Genomic DNA, 15,464 nt, shown 5'->3' on the forward strand with positions numbered 1-15,464 from the left:
CTGGTGGGATCAGGGAAAGAATCAGAAGAGTAAAAGTAAGGAAACTCATGGGTTGAGATAAAGGCAGTTTCATAGGGAAAGCAAAAGCTGCGCACAGAAGCAAAGCAAAACAAGGAATTAATTCACTCCTTCCCACGGTCAGGCAGGTGCTCAGCCATCTCCAGCAAAGCAGGGCTCCATCAAGTGTAACGGTTTCTTGGGCAGAAAAATGCCATCACTCCGAGCGCGCGCACACACACCCCCTCCCCTCCTTCCTCCTTCTTCCCCCAGTGTTATATTCTGAGCATGATGCCATATGGTGTGGGATATCACTTTAGTCAGTCTGGGTCAGTTGTCCTGGCTGTGTCCCTTCCCAGCTTCTTGTGCACCCGGCAGAGCACGGGGAGCTGAAAAGTCTTTGACTAGCATAAGCACTACTTAGCAACAACTAAAACATCTCTGCATTATCAACACTGTTTCGAGTACAAATCCAAAATATAGCCCCATACTAGCTACTACATAGAAAATTAAGTCTATCTCAGCTGAAGCCAGGACACGTGGAACTACTAAACCTATTAACAACTGGGATTTATGGGGAAAAATTTATTCCTCCTTAAATATTTTGTAAAGGACTGTAATTGTTATTTTGCAGGATTATTGACATTGCAGCTAGCGGTACCATTTATGGACCAAAGAGTCACTGTATGGGATATTGTAGGTAGACAGATCAAAATAATGTTCCCTACTCCAAAGCCATTCACTGAACTGTGGATTTTAGTGACTCAAATTTCTAAAAGGTCTTTTATTTCTTCTAAGAGTTTTAACCTGTCACTCAAAAACCCATTGTACGGAAATCTAAGTTGAACATTCAGCATCTGTTCCTAGCTTGTTGTTACATTTCTTAGAGGACCAATAATTATCGGCAGGACATCATAAAAATTATGAACAGTTTTTTAATGTCCTGGCTTTAAACAGATGGAATATTTTCAATGTAGAGTATGAAGCTATATAAAATAATGTATGTTAACTTAAGTTTCAATTAACTTCAAAGAATCTTTTCAGAATGGGTTATAACATTCACCTGTGCTACACCATATGACAGAAGGTCAACTGAGAGAGAATAGTTTAGTGGATGGGAAGGGGACATTTTATTTGGTAAGCCTGCTTGCTGTTGTTTAGTTTGGTTTAGAAGTGCTGTAAGGTAGAGTCATGCTGTGATTCAATCCAAAAGACAAAGAAAAGCCTTGAAACTAGGTGACAGAAATGAAAGCCAAATTAACTCAAGAAATTAAAAATACCTTGATTATGTTATTCCATCTGTGTTGATTTCACTGTGAAGACTGCATGTATTTTTGTAAGGGCACAGGCTAGTCAGATAATCAGGTTAAACTGTTCTATCATAAGAAAGCTACTATGTACTCTTACTCATACTCCCTTCAAATATGACATACACATACTTCACTGGAGTCATGCTTCTGATTATACCCTGAAAACACTTTAAAATTAAGGTTGATTGGATCAAGGTTGTGGGTTTTTTTTATTGTTGTTGCTGTTTCTTTTTTCTTTTTTTTTGTTCCAGCTGAGGTTCAGAAGTCTTCAGAGGTGTGTCATTGCTTTGGGAAATGTTGTTGAAAACATACTATCTCATTTTGATAAAGGATCTGGCTCATTCTCAAACAGGTTATTTTTGCACATTTAGATGGTATTTCCTACATTCTCATGCAGGGACAAAATGATTATTGATTTGATTACTGAAACAGGATATGCATAAGACCTTAAGAACTTGATATTTAGATGCATTGAGTTCCTCTGAAATATAATTTTCTGAATGCCAAGAGTAAGCTATCTACTCAGGTTTACACAGATTAAAAGTCTGCTAAACTCTACCAATTTAATCTGGCACTCTGAATAAATAAAATCTCCTTGAACTGATTGATTAGAAAACTAGAAAAATAAAACACTCTTCACACCAGCTAAACATTGTTGTTACCATGACAGTAGTGTTTTACATTCTGGTAATGTTTAATAAATATATAAGTAAAAAAGAATTTATGTGGCATAACAAATCCAAAGTGTAAAAGCCTAAAAATACTACTGATTAAAAAAAAATTAACAACTAAGAAACGTCATATTGTTTCAAAATTAAGATGACTTCTCACAAACAAACTGAATTAAAAATTTGATTTAAATTGAAGTAGTCAGATGTCTCAAATCTAAAATAGACTTTTTCACTCGATGAGAAAGACATTTTCCAGAACTAGATGAACTCCATTGCACAGCCGAACTACAAAATAATGGATAAAATGTCTGGTGAATGCTTACCTATTATTATGATATCCAGAATGGGATACTTTGAATGCAAAACTGATAAAGATTAAAAGGTATGGGAAGATAAAGATTTTTCAAATATTGCAGATTTTCAGATCTCTGAAAACCCTCTATAGTTTTCTTCTTAGCGTCTGTATTTCAGTCAGAATCTTATTCACAGTTCTAAAAAGAATGTCTGAATTTCATAGCTTATGATTTTTTTCTCATGAACATGGGTTTCGAAGCAGAAGATCTTGCAAAAAATGGTCTACCACAGGAAGAAAAGTGTTGGTTAGACACAGAGAAGAGATACCCTTTAAAAATTAGCAGAAGAGGGATTTGAAGGGGGAAAACACCTTCCATTTTATGTCTAATGGAAAATGCACTTAATTTTTTTATGGATACCGGTTTATATTACAGAAGTATTATACCAGTAATTTTACCAGCTATAAGGAATCTGGGAATAATTTTCTTTTTTAAAGTGATTGAAAATCCAAGGCATTCATAGAACTTTATTAAAAATTAGAGATTACACTGAACTGAGTTCTACACACCAGCCCTCTGTAGAGCTGATCCAAAGTCCAAGAAGTCAACACTCCAGCTGAGTTAAATCATTCTGGCATATAGTGCAGTTCATATTCCACTATAATCATCCATACTTAGTGGCAGCCAGAATGCTGATACCACTTATCTTTAATTAAGTATGTATAAGAAGAAATGGCTGTGCTAAGGACCATTACATTTAAGAAAACATTATAAAAATACCTAACATGAAGACAGAGAGAAAAAAAGAAAAAACCAAGGCCCAGACTGAAAAATTACTCAAAACTTGGTCACTTCCAATGAAAACGATAACCTGTAACAGTAGTCCATACATTTTATTGCTCTTTGGACAACCATAGAGGAAGAAATACATAAGGGGGCAACATGTATTTCTTTCAAACGTGAGCTGGCTAAGCTAACTTCATATGGCTAGAAATGTTGTCAACCACTCTTTTCAGAATTTCTTTTTTTCAGGAAATATGAATTTGGTACTTTTGTGATCTGCAAAATACCTCTGAATATTAACTAATTTATTAGGGTTGGAAGGATGAAGGTCTATGGGTTTCTTCATAGCCACAGAAGCAATCTGAAAACCATACTATGATGTGAAGCTAAAGGAATATTGCTTTTTACTGTTCAGGCTCTAGACTTTATACTAAATGTCAAATATGTGAGAAAATTTTAGGGTGGTGTTTTATAAATATATGCATTTGTTGAAAAATCTTATTCGTTTGAGTAAATATCAGCAAGACAGCAAAAAAAATGGAACATGGTGATAAAAGGATTACATTAATTTATGTATGCAGATGCTCATGTTTGCACATATGTATCTGTATCTGTGGAAAAATATATAAAAAGTTAGGAAGAAAACAGATAGTGGTTCTGCAAGTAATTTTCTTTGCCAGAAATGTTCTATTTTCCCTGAGCTACTATTGTTGACATTTGTGTTTGAATAAACATGATCTTTCTCTTTCCACTTAAAACTTATTCTTTATTCTTCAGCAAAATCATAACACTGTGTTTATGACATAGTAGTCTACTGCTTGGAAATAAGTGAACTGTCAAAATGTCAACATGATTATTTCATTGCAGGATCATGGAGAAGGATCATGTGGGTGTGTGAGGAAGAACAAAACCCTGATAACTAACAAAGCAGCTAGAAAAATATTAAAACTTGTGAAAAGTTAGTGGCTCTAAATTCCAATGAACTTAAATGTAAAGCATTCCCCACAGCATGAAGGCAAGTTTGCTTGAAAAATTCTAAATGTTTCACTGCTAATCCTCCACTCTGCAAGGCACCTGGAGTTCATCCAGAGGCAGAATTACTGCTCTGGGCTGTTCTAGCTGCTGCTTTTACTTTTGTTCATTGGCACTTGACACTCACTGCTCTAAGTCTTTAGTGTACACTGCCAGAAGAAATGCTTTCTAACTGCACTGTGACTGAATATGTTTTGGGGGACTGGGAACTTGCTTATGGAGTTACCTATGACTTGTCTTTCCAATTTCCTTATAGCTAAAGCAAACATCAGTTTTTTGAGCAGTCAAGATATCTTTCCATAAAATAGATATATGATACATGATACATGACATGATATATCATATATATAATAACATGGGATGTATAATATACAACATATTATAGAATATATTAAAATGTTCCTTTTAATTCCTCTTCATGAGTCATCATCAAACTTCATGAACCTTTCCCCTAAGCTGTTTGTACCCTTCTTATCCACCTGATATTAACACAGCCTGTAGGAACTAAAGAAGCAGAAAGATGGTACAGCAATAGTGCACAGCTCAGTTCTCTTACCAGTCTGAACACTTCTATAAGAATAAAACTATTAAACATTACAGAGGGAGCTCTTTTCCTGTTAATAGTAGTAAAGTATTTTCATCTCATCAGTTCACTTGATGACTTACAATCTTCCAAAACATTTACTTTTCATTCTCCTTACAATTCTGGTAAGATTAACGTCCAGTCTTGCAAAGATTCATGTACAAATTTCATTTTCTACATAAGAAAAAATATTACATGTTCAGAAATTCTTGCAGAATCTGGACCCACTTGTTGAACCAGGCAATAAAAAATGAAAATCAAAACGACATTTTAATATTTTTTTCTCTTTTCTTTATATGCAAATCACAACACCTTATGCCATTTGTACTAATAAGCACATTTCAGTAAGCTTAGGCTGGGGAAAAGAGTAGCTCAAGTTCAGGTTTTACAAGTAATTTCTGAACTGAATCTTTTACTCTGCTGATGCTTTTAAAGATTCTCCCCCAAGTCTTTAACAGGAAGATAGGGAGAACTGGCATATCATTAATAACCAGGGGAAGGTAAAAAGCTGCAGGTTTTCTGTGTTGTTCTTTTTTTCTCATATTTATTATCAAGTACAGGGGTTGCCTAGAATTGGCTTCTGTTTCTGTGAGTTATACACAGCCTCTCCAATTACAGGGCAGTTTCTGTGATTGCACAGCCTGTGAAGATGAATGAACCCCCATGAGCTGTGTAGCTGCACAGGCAGATTTGACCCAGAAATCACCCTCTTTACAAGGGTCTTATAAAATCTAAGGAATATTCTTTTAACGCTTGGAGACACTAACATTAAAGGTGCTACATAAATACTGAGGATTATTATACTAATTAGTCTTGTAAACTAGAGAAATTCTTTACTTGGAAAGGTCAAAGAGAGAGATTTTTAATTTTATCTAGAGATGAAAATTAAAGGTTGTTTGTATTCAGGGAAAAACAGTTTAAAACAGAGAGTTGTGTGACTTTGCAGCCATTAGTTGTGATCTTTGGTTTTGTTAAATACTGACTAGAATGTAATGAGGAGGTTTTATCAAAAGGAATTGCTCAGTGGTTACTAGTCACACAATTAAAGCAATTGTCTGAAATTTTTATGCATTAGTAAAGCTCCAAAAATCATAGAACAGCAGGGATCAGGGAGACATACAGCTTAGCCTTTTCTTACTGCTGCTTCAGTTAAAATATATGTTCACTGTTGGGATAAGCTGACTTGTACTTTTAAGATTTTCATTACTAATGACCTCATGGTTCAGTGTCCAAATATACAAAAATTAAAAAAAAAAAAAACAACTGAAAACTCATGTACATTTTTTTACAAGGGATAGTGATTCTGCTACTACTCCAATGCTTTGTAGTCTTTTATACTTTGAAACAGAAGGTTGAAACGTGCATGTATGATTGGCAGTAATTCTAGCCATTTTATTTCTATGTAAATTATTATATATGGTGCACAGTGATGAAAAAAATCTGCTGCAACTGCCATCATTGCAAGTCCATGAAGAAACATCTGCCCTGTAACTTCAAGCAGCAATTGACAGGTAAAGCCGAGGATTCAGCAATGCAGCAGTTCAGACATTCATATGAAAGTATAAATACTTCTTACAGATTACGCTAAGAAAGTCACCTGTGTGATACAGTGAGGAAGAAATCACTCTCATCTAACACTAAAAAGCTGTTTTTAGTGTGACACTATCCTTTTTTCTCACATTCTCTACATGGATGTCTAAGGCATGAGGCAGACAAAGCTGTGAGGGCAGCATTTATAAGGCCAGGATCAAATCTCTCTGAGGTGCTATGTGAGAAATGAATTTTAAGTGATGTGTAGTTTTCATAGAAGGCTTTGTACATGGTGGGATAATAACAACAGACAGTTTCCTGCTTTTCTTTCCTATTTGTTCGCATGTCAGGTTTACTTCTGTATTAGTCCACAGAGTACAAGTGGAAAAAGAGAAAGTCACTTAACCTAAGAAGATGTGTTTGCTATGTGCCTGGAAACCTGAAAAACACCCTTTAAATGAGGTATAGGGAATTCCAACTTTCTATGAATGCAGGATTCTTCCTTTACAGTACATTAAACTCCTTATTTAGCATTTGTAGTTGCAATGACTGTGGTAGATTATAACACAATATATTAATATAAAACTAGGCTCTAAAGCACTAGGAAGAATCAAAAATAGCCAAAGACTTTTGTGTCACTTGACAGATATGAACATGAATATGGGGAACAGATAAAAGGTTTAAACTTTATTGATATTTCTAACAAGGCATTATCTTTAAAAATGAGCTGACGAGCAACAAAACAGTCTGTTCCTCTTGTGGCAATATTGCTTCTTTAAGTTATGTAAATGTGGCTTCATAAAGGGCTAAATTCTATCTCTATGACACATACCTTGCTCAGAGGTAGAATAGGATTTCTTCATTACACACTTCTTCCTCATTCTTTTTGTATCTCTCACCAAGCTAAATTTGCTTTCCAAATTTTTTTTAAAAAGAGTGGTAAGATCCCATTTGTTGCCACAAATATTGGCCTTCTGCAGTTTTTTGTCTTCTCTGCAGTGAGTGTACAGATAATGTTAAAAAGCAGCAGAATTTGGCACATGCCTTTTCTTGCTCTTCAGGTTTATTAAACCATTTTCAAGATTACATTCAGTTGCAGATATCTACATTCACAACATACTGTCATCTATACCTTCTTTTACTGGCCTTTTTCTGTGTCAGAAAACTACATGTGCAAGAAAGTAGTTATAAGAGAGTATCAGATTTAGAGTGATGTTAAGGGTTATTTTAGGTGTTGCTCCTGAAGTTAGCATGATAAAATCTCCTCCCAGAATAAATGGACAAGTATATTTCTTGATAGACAAATAAATAACAAACGAAACTCTTTCGCAAGGTCAGTCCTTCCTGAAAACCGTTATGCGGAATAAGGATACTACAAGTTAGATGATAACATAAATTTATTAAGATAAAAAATGGCTTCTTGGAATGGTCAATGAATTTCTGTCATGAGATGTCTGGCAAGAGTCTTTTGAGGAAACTGAACAATAGTTATGAGTTTAGTTTAACGAGTATGTGCAGTGAAAATTGTATGTATCTGGAATGAAATCTGTATCAATTTAGGAGCCTGGACTCAACTTAGGTACTAAGTTTCTGAAGCAGATATGAATGCAGCTGAGCATAGAGCTCTCCACAGTTAATGGAAACCTGAACCTCCTCAAGAAAAATGGAGGCTGATCCATCGCAGCCAGGCTCTCCTGCAGATTGTTTCTGAGGAGTGCTAGTTACAGCAATAGAAAACCTGTTGGTAGCAACATCAGAATGACCTTGCTGTATCTTAATCTCTCCCTTAGGTTTATATAAAATTGCAGCTTCATAACATTTTTAGAAGCATAAAAATTAGTTTCTGCTCCAGCATCCTTCACACCCACAAATAAATGGTGAGGATGTGGCTTCTGCCTAGTCTGTTTCTGAGGACTTAATTTGATTGTTAGTGTTCATATTCCTGTTCATTGTTGTGAACTGTGTTTTGCCTTATTAATGAAATACTAGACTCTGATACGTTTTTTGGTTTTTTTTTTTCACCTTAGTCCCAGTAAAAGCCATCAGGTAACCTAAATCACAGAATCACAGAATGGTTGAGGTTGGAAGGGACATCTGGAAGTCATCTGGTCCAACGCCCCTGCTCCAGGAGAGCTACCAACAGCAGGCTGCCCAGGACCATTTCCAGATATCTTTTAAACATCTCTGATGATGGAGACTCCACAACCTCCCTGCGCAACCCGTACCAGTGCTCAGTCACCATCCCAGTAAAAATGTGTTTCCTGATGTTCAGAAAGAATGTCCAGTGTTTCAGTTTGTGCCCATTGCTTCTTGTTCTTTCTCTGGACACCACAGAAAAAAAGCCTGACTTTGTCTTCTTTGTGCCCTCCCTTCAGATATTTGTATACACTGATGAGTTTCCCACTTGAGCCTTCTCTTCTTCAGGCTAAACATCCTCAGCTTTCCCAGCCTTTGTGTCTATGAGAGATGCTCCAATCCTTTAATCATCTTTTCAGTATGCCCTTGTCTCTCATATACTGGGGAGCCCAGAACTGGATATGGTGGCCTCACCAGTGCTGAATGGAGTGAAAGGATCACCTCCCTTGATCTGCTGGCAGCACTCCTCCTAATGCACCCCAGGATACCATCAGCCGCCTTTGCTGCAAGAGCATGTTGCACCCTCGTGGTGTCCACCAGTACCCCCAGGTCCTTTTCTGCAAAGCTGTTTTCCAGCTGGGTGGCCCCCAGCATATATTGGTGAATGGGGATATTCTCACCAGGAGCAGGACCTTGCAATTCTCATTTTGACCTGGACTGATTATGGCCTGCTATGCCAGCCCTCCAGAAGATATCCTTTCTCATACCTCTTCAACAGAAATCCATTTTTAAGTTTTATTGTCAACAGATGATTGAGCTAGAAAAGCATTAATTGATATTTTCTCAGCAGCAGCTATTGCTAGAGTTTTGAAGTTGCCTTAACACTGCACTAGAAATTGAGAACTGTTATGTACTTTGCTTAGTAGTGACATTTATTTCCTCAGTGGCCTTGATATCTCTCTGCTCAATTGTACTCACTGGTATAAGAGGGTAGTAATTGGTCTAAATGATGATTTCTATTTATAAAATGAGGGAGCCTTTCAGGGAGAAAATAATTTCAGAATGTTGCTGTAGAAATGACACTAATTAATGCACTAAACTAGGACATAATCTGTCTGGGTTTGGTTCCGTCCTTGGTCATGAACTTCATGATTCTTTACGGACAGGTAATTACTAACGGCTCCTTACTTCCTCCATTATAATTTCATAAAAATTATAAATTCCTACTTTTTTCCCCTTGTTCAATAAATAGAGATTGGTTAAGACCCCAGAAAGGTACAGTACATCACTGCTTTAGACTACCTTGCATTGTTTTAGATTCTCCAGTTATTCACACTTTCATCTTCTAATCGTTAACATGAAACTGCTTTGCTGCAGTCTTGAAACCAAACAATGGTGTACGGGGATCCTTAAGCTTGTATTACTCCACCAGAAATGCATTCTGTGTGGTAAGAAGTTGCAGTGCGTGTTTAAATCCACTGAAAATTCCTTCTGCAAAGGATAAGCTGTATAACTTCATGTCCTGATTCTGCCAATAACTCATTGTACAACTGTCTGGATCTGAAATTAAAAGCTACTCGTATATACATTCTGATAAAAATAACTCAAACAGCAGCTATACTATTCAACATCATTAATTCCATTTTACAATTATTCAAAAGACCACATTTTCCTGTACCAACTATTATCCCACACAGAATAAATAATATATATTAGGAAGTTTGAAATATGTATTTATGAATTATACCAATAACTTGTGATGTTCATAGAAGCCCAACATATGTTTTTTTAAATGGGAATCTTAAGGCTTTACTAAAGGAACATGTGTTTACTTCTATGAATTCATATGTGACACAACCAGTGACCTGTTAATTCTTTACTTTATTAATATTTTTACCATTGCCATTAGCAAACTCTCTGTACACAACCAGCCTGAATAAAAATAATGAGTATTTCTAAAATGCATAGTTGGTATTTTATAAACTTAAACATTATCATGAAGTGTAGAATAAAAATTAATGAATAATGATAGCCAAAACATTAAAATAGTATGAAATAACATAACCCCTGAATAAGTGAGTTCGTTCCTTTTTACATTATTTCCTTTTCAGAGCACATCTCAGAGGAAAACCATTATCAGAAGCAGGTTTGTGCCTTCCTTCTTTTTATTCAGATATAGTTGAATTTATAGTTCCACACGGGATATCAGGAAATATAGATTCTAAGTCAATGATTCAGGAGTTTTTTTATTCTCTGCATAGCATCAGTGACATGTGTCTCAAAGTCTCATTCATTCTTGATGACTGTCTCATCAAGAATATAAAATTAGGCCTGGACTTGGCCAGAAAATGGCATGAGAAAAGATCTTAAGCATGTCTGGTGGTATCCAAAGGAGGGACCATTTTTAAACATTTTTAGAATTTTTGGGTGGAATACTTGTCAGTGAAACTCAAGCATTTGCTTGGGTTGCAAAAATTTACAGGCTGTTTTAAATACACCTCTTATCAAAATCTGATACTGCAACAATTCTGGCAAATTATTCCTTTCCTATATGTATTGGTTTTGCATAGCAAGGTTTTGGTAGCTGGGGTGGGCTACCGGGGTGGCTTCTGTCAGAAGCTGCTAGAATCTTCCCCTGTGTCTGATAAAGCCAACACCAGTCAGCTCCAAAATGGGCCCACTGCTGGCAAAGGCTGAGCCCATCAGCGATGGTGGTAGCACCTGTGAGATAACATACTTAAGAAGGGAGTGGGGGGAAGCAGCAATTGCAGCCAGAGAGAGGAGTGACAACATGTGAGAGGAACAGCCCTGAAGACACCAAGGTCAGTGAAGGAGGGGGAGGAGGTGCTCCAGGTGCCAGAGCAGAGATTCCCCTGCAGCCCATGGAGAAGACTATGGTGAGGCAGGCTGTGCCCCTGCAGCTCATGGGGGTTTATGGTGGAGCAGATATCCACCTGCAGCCTATGGAGGAACCCGCGACAGAGCAGGTGGATGTGCCTGAAGGAGGATGTGACCCCATGGGAAACCCACACTGGAGCAGGCTCCTGGCAGGACCTGTGGAAAGAGGACCCCATGCCATGGCAGGTTTGCTGGCAGGACTTGTGACCCCATGGAAGGGACCCACATTGAAGCTGTCTGTCAAGAACTGTAGCCTGTGGGATGGACTCACATTGGAGAAGTTTCTGGAGGACTGTCTGCCCTGGGAGGGACCCCATGCTGGAGCAGGGGAAGAGTGTGAGGAGTCCTCCCCCTGAGGAGGAAGGAGCTGCAGAAACAATGTGTGATGAACTGACTGCAATCCCCATTCCCCGTACCCCTGCATCACTCGGGGGAAGGAGGTAAAGAAAATCAGAAGTGAAGTTGACCCTGGGAAGAAGGGAGGGGTGCGGGGAAGGTGTTTTAAGATTTGGTTTTATTTGTCATTATTCTACTCTGATTTGATTGGCAGTAATTTAAGCTAATTTCCCTGAATCGAGTCTGTTTTGCCAGTGATGGTAATTGGTGAATGATCTCTCCCTGACTTTATCTCAACCCACAAGGTTTTTATTATATTTTCTCTCTCTTGTCCAGCTGGCAGAGTGGCTTTGGTGGGTGCCTGTGATCCAGCCAGTGTCAACCCACTACACTATGTAAATGAACTCTATAAAATATCCAGTGCCTGAATCTTGGTCATGAAGAAAGAACAGGATATGTTGTAGAAGATGCTAAATGAAACTCCAGAAAAATCAAAGACTTCATTTTATACAAAGAGCAATCCTATATGGGAGTATGGACTGAGCTGTTAAAGCCCTTTTTTAGTATGCAGCAATTTTGCCTATCATTCTCCATATATCTCCTAAAATCTAGGTTCCAAAACAAATAAGCATGATTTGATAGCTGTAATAACACTGCCAAACTTTGGCGTCCTACTTTAGGGTCTCTGTATAAATAAATGAAGTAAATAGATTCCTAACTCATATCCTCTTACTCACAGTTTGGAAAGGTATTCCTCTCCCCATACTCAATTGACTCGAAGTTTATCAGAATGAGTGGGTAGGAATGTACATCTTATTATGCAAATGTAGTAGAGAGGGGTACCTTTCAGTTTCTGACACCCTCAAAAGATTTATATACATTGTACTATAGTAACTATATCTGCACTCATAACTTATAAAACAGTAGGTTTTACTCTGAGGAAAATTTTAAATTTAAGTTAAGGTCTAACTGATCTGCTATTGGGGTTTTCTTTGCCTTAATTAACTTAACTGGTCACCCATGATACGAACTGGCATCACCCCTTGCACCAAATACATTTTCAAACCAGTATTTTTGTGACATCATCAATGGTCTCTGTCATGACTTGATAGTCATCCACCAAAGTAATTAATATTTCTTTTTCAAAGTCTTCCATGTACCTTTCCTTGGTCTCAATGCAGAGAGCAGTCTATTGTATTAACCACTACTGTCTCAGTTTTCTTTGCACTCTCTATTTCTTTCCTTCTATTGAATATTTATTCTCCTGTTTCCTATCTAAAGTTTAAAAAAATTAAAACCTTAATAAAGTCTACGGAGCTCTTTGTGATCTGTAGCTGCACAGTACTTTAAGTAAAGGTATTCTGTATGCAAATGGCACAGCTGGACTCTATGAGAACAACAAAGTAAAAGCAAAATTAAGCATATATATAAAATCTTTTTCAACAAAACCTGATATCTTTGTACAAGAAATAAGCATCTGGTATAAGCACAAAGCAAAGTGTCATAGCTCAAGGCCTGTCTCAGTAAAAGTTTAAAAGAAATTATTAAATTTTTTCCACAATTTTTGAAAAATATAGTTCAGCAGTTTTCCACCAAAATTAATTACTTCAGACATATTATTATTTAAATATTTTACCATCGTGTCAGGGGATGATCCACAACTTAAACTTTCAGCCATCAGAAAAAGTCAACTAAAAGGGAACATGTTCTTACAAAATAATTAACTAATTGAAAATACCTTTAATGTTGGAGTGGCAAAATTGTGTGGGTATTACCTTCTCTTATAACCTTGGCTAAGAATAGCATTGTCATCTTCTGATTTCTGGAAGAGCCATGGACAGGTTTGTTGTACATATGTTACACGCAAATGTGTTCAGTATTAGGTATCAGACTGGTTGTGTGTGCATCTATTTTAAGTTTAAAGTTTAAAGATGTTTCCAGGATATGTTAAAATTGTCACTTTATGCCAAAGTGTTACGAACATTTCTGGCATTTGAAAAGCTGCGGCAGCTAAATGACCTGCAGCAGATTAATGACAGAAGGGAAACCTGGAAGTACCATAGTCCCAGTTCAGAAGGATGGTTTTCTATTTGTAGACACATTAGCTCATTTCTGTAGAGGCTGTAGTGGGAAATTATACTTCCTGTTATATATGTTATACTGTTATGTGTATGTTTTTTTTTTTAAAAGGATGATAATCTATGATACAGTAGAAGCTGAACCTTTTCATAGGAACACAGCATATTTTATTTATTAAGCCCAGAGGTAGAATTTGGGTTAACACAGAAAAAGCGGGTATAAAAATATCTCAAGACTGGTTTCATTTTTACACAATTTTGGGATGAGGAAGAAGATTAGGTTCTTGTTTTACCATCCTTCCATGTCCAGGTCACTACCAGTGTATTTGCTGTTCCTGCTAAGGTATTACTCCTGACAGAGCTAATAACTTTGCACAAAGAATTGTATACTAATTGGAACAAGGTCTTGACCCTCAGCCTCCCACATGACAAATAAAAGCATTAATTACTGGGATCCAAGCCCTACCTAGGACCACCAAATATATAAGTTAGAAAAAGTAAACAGCTTCAAGTTTTGAGAAAGCATCTTGTGTTATGTAGCACTCCTGTGACAGCTTGTAGTTCAGGACTGAAAACAGATTTGGCACCAACTTAATATTTTTAAAAGGTCTTTCTTCTTGAAATTAAAGAATAACTTTTGAAGTATCTTTAATTTTTTTCAGGAGGTGGTGTTTCAATTATATGTATAACATTTTAACATTTGGAAAAATGACCTGCACTGTCAATTGTCATTTAAATTTTAATCTGTAGGAAAAATTATGCACTCCATGTTATAGTTTGAAAATCAAATAAATGACACCAGGCAGCTTGGCTGGTTATTTTGATAGTAGACGTAAGAGTTGAACAGGGATTTTTTTTTTCTCATTTTTATTTTCTTTATCTCTAAGTTATGTTGATAACTTAGTATGAACAAATGTCTTTTTACTTAAAGTTTTCAGTAGTCAAATACATATATTTCTTTGCTGGAAATTTTTTGTCACAATATTTGGGGGGATATCACAATATTTTACAATGGACAACCATGAAAAGTTATATATAAAATTAAAACTCATGATCTAAATGATTCCCTGGTAAGTTACTCCTGAAAATGCCAGGCATATCTTTCTGAGAGTTCAGAACAAGGATGTGACTTTGATCTTGTTTTTCTATGAACTGAAATTAGATGGCCACTGCTTCAGAGTACCGTTTCTTTGAGGATATGGATTTCCTAAACAGTTCTCAGCAGACTCTGCACTAACTGTAAAAGCACAGATTCACCTGTCCCCTCTCCTTTGAGCCTTGTTTTGAAATTTCCACATGGCCTTACTGGTAAGCTGTTATCATATTACAGGAGACAGAAAAATTTATAATAAAGAAAATTACAGACCTTTCCTTGACCTTCAAGTTTGCAAATAGGAATAAATTGTTAATTTAGGTCTATACTTCTGGTCAGCTAGGAGTTATACTTTAGGCAAAGAGAATGGCAATTTTTTAAGCTGTTACCAAGGAGATGGTGAGTCAGATTCTGTTTCTAGGTTGACTTAAAGGTGTTGGTGTTAAAAATGTTAGACATCTAATTTGTTCTGGGAGATCAAACCTGTTTGGCAGGTGTCTATTAAAACTGCTGATTTTTCTCTCATTTTCAGTTATCTCTTTCCACATCACTGACACTGGAGGCATGAAAAAATATTTAAATGACTTTTTTCAGTATAGAAGTAAAATTTCCTTTTCCCAAGACCTTTCCTTTCTCACCATAACTCTTCTTCATCCTTCTTGCAATATTTATTTTATCTTCTCTTGTTTTACTTTTATAAAGACATACATGGGTACTTAGGCATTTCACGTACTAGTCATGCAACATGAAGACTGAGTGTAACTCCATTTTCAATCAATGGGAC

This window comes from Phalacrocorax aristotelis, chromosome 2 (genome assembly GCF_949628215.1).
Source record: "Phalacrocorax aristotelis chromosome 2, bGulAri2.1, whole genome shotgun sequence".
Lineage (NCBI taxonomy): Eukaryota > Metazoa > Chordata > Aves > Suliformes > Phalacrocoracidae > Phalacrocorax > Phalacrocorax aristotelis.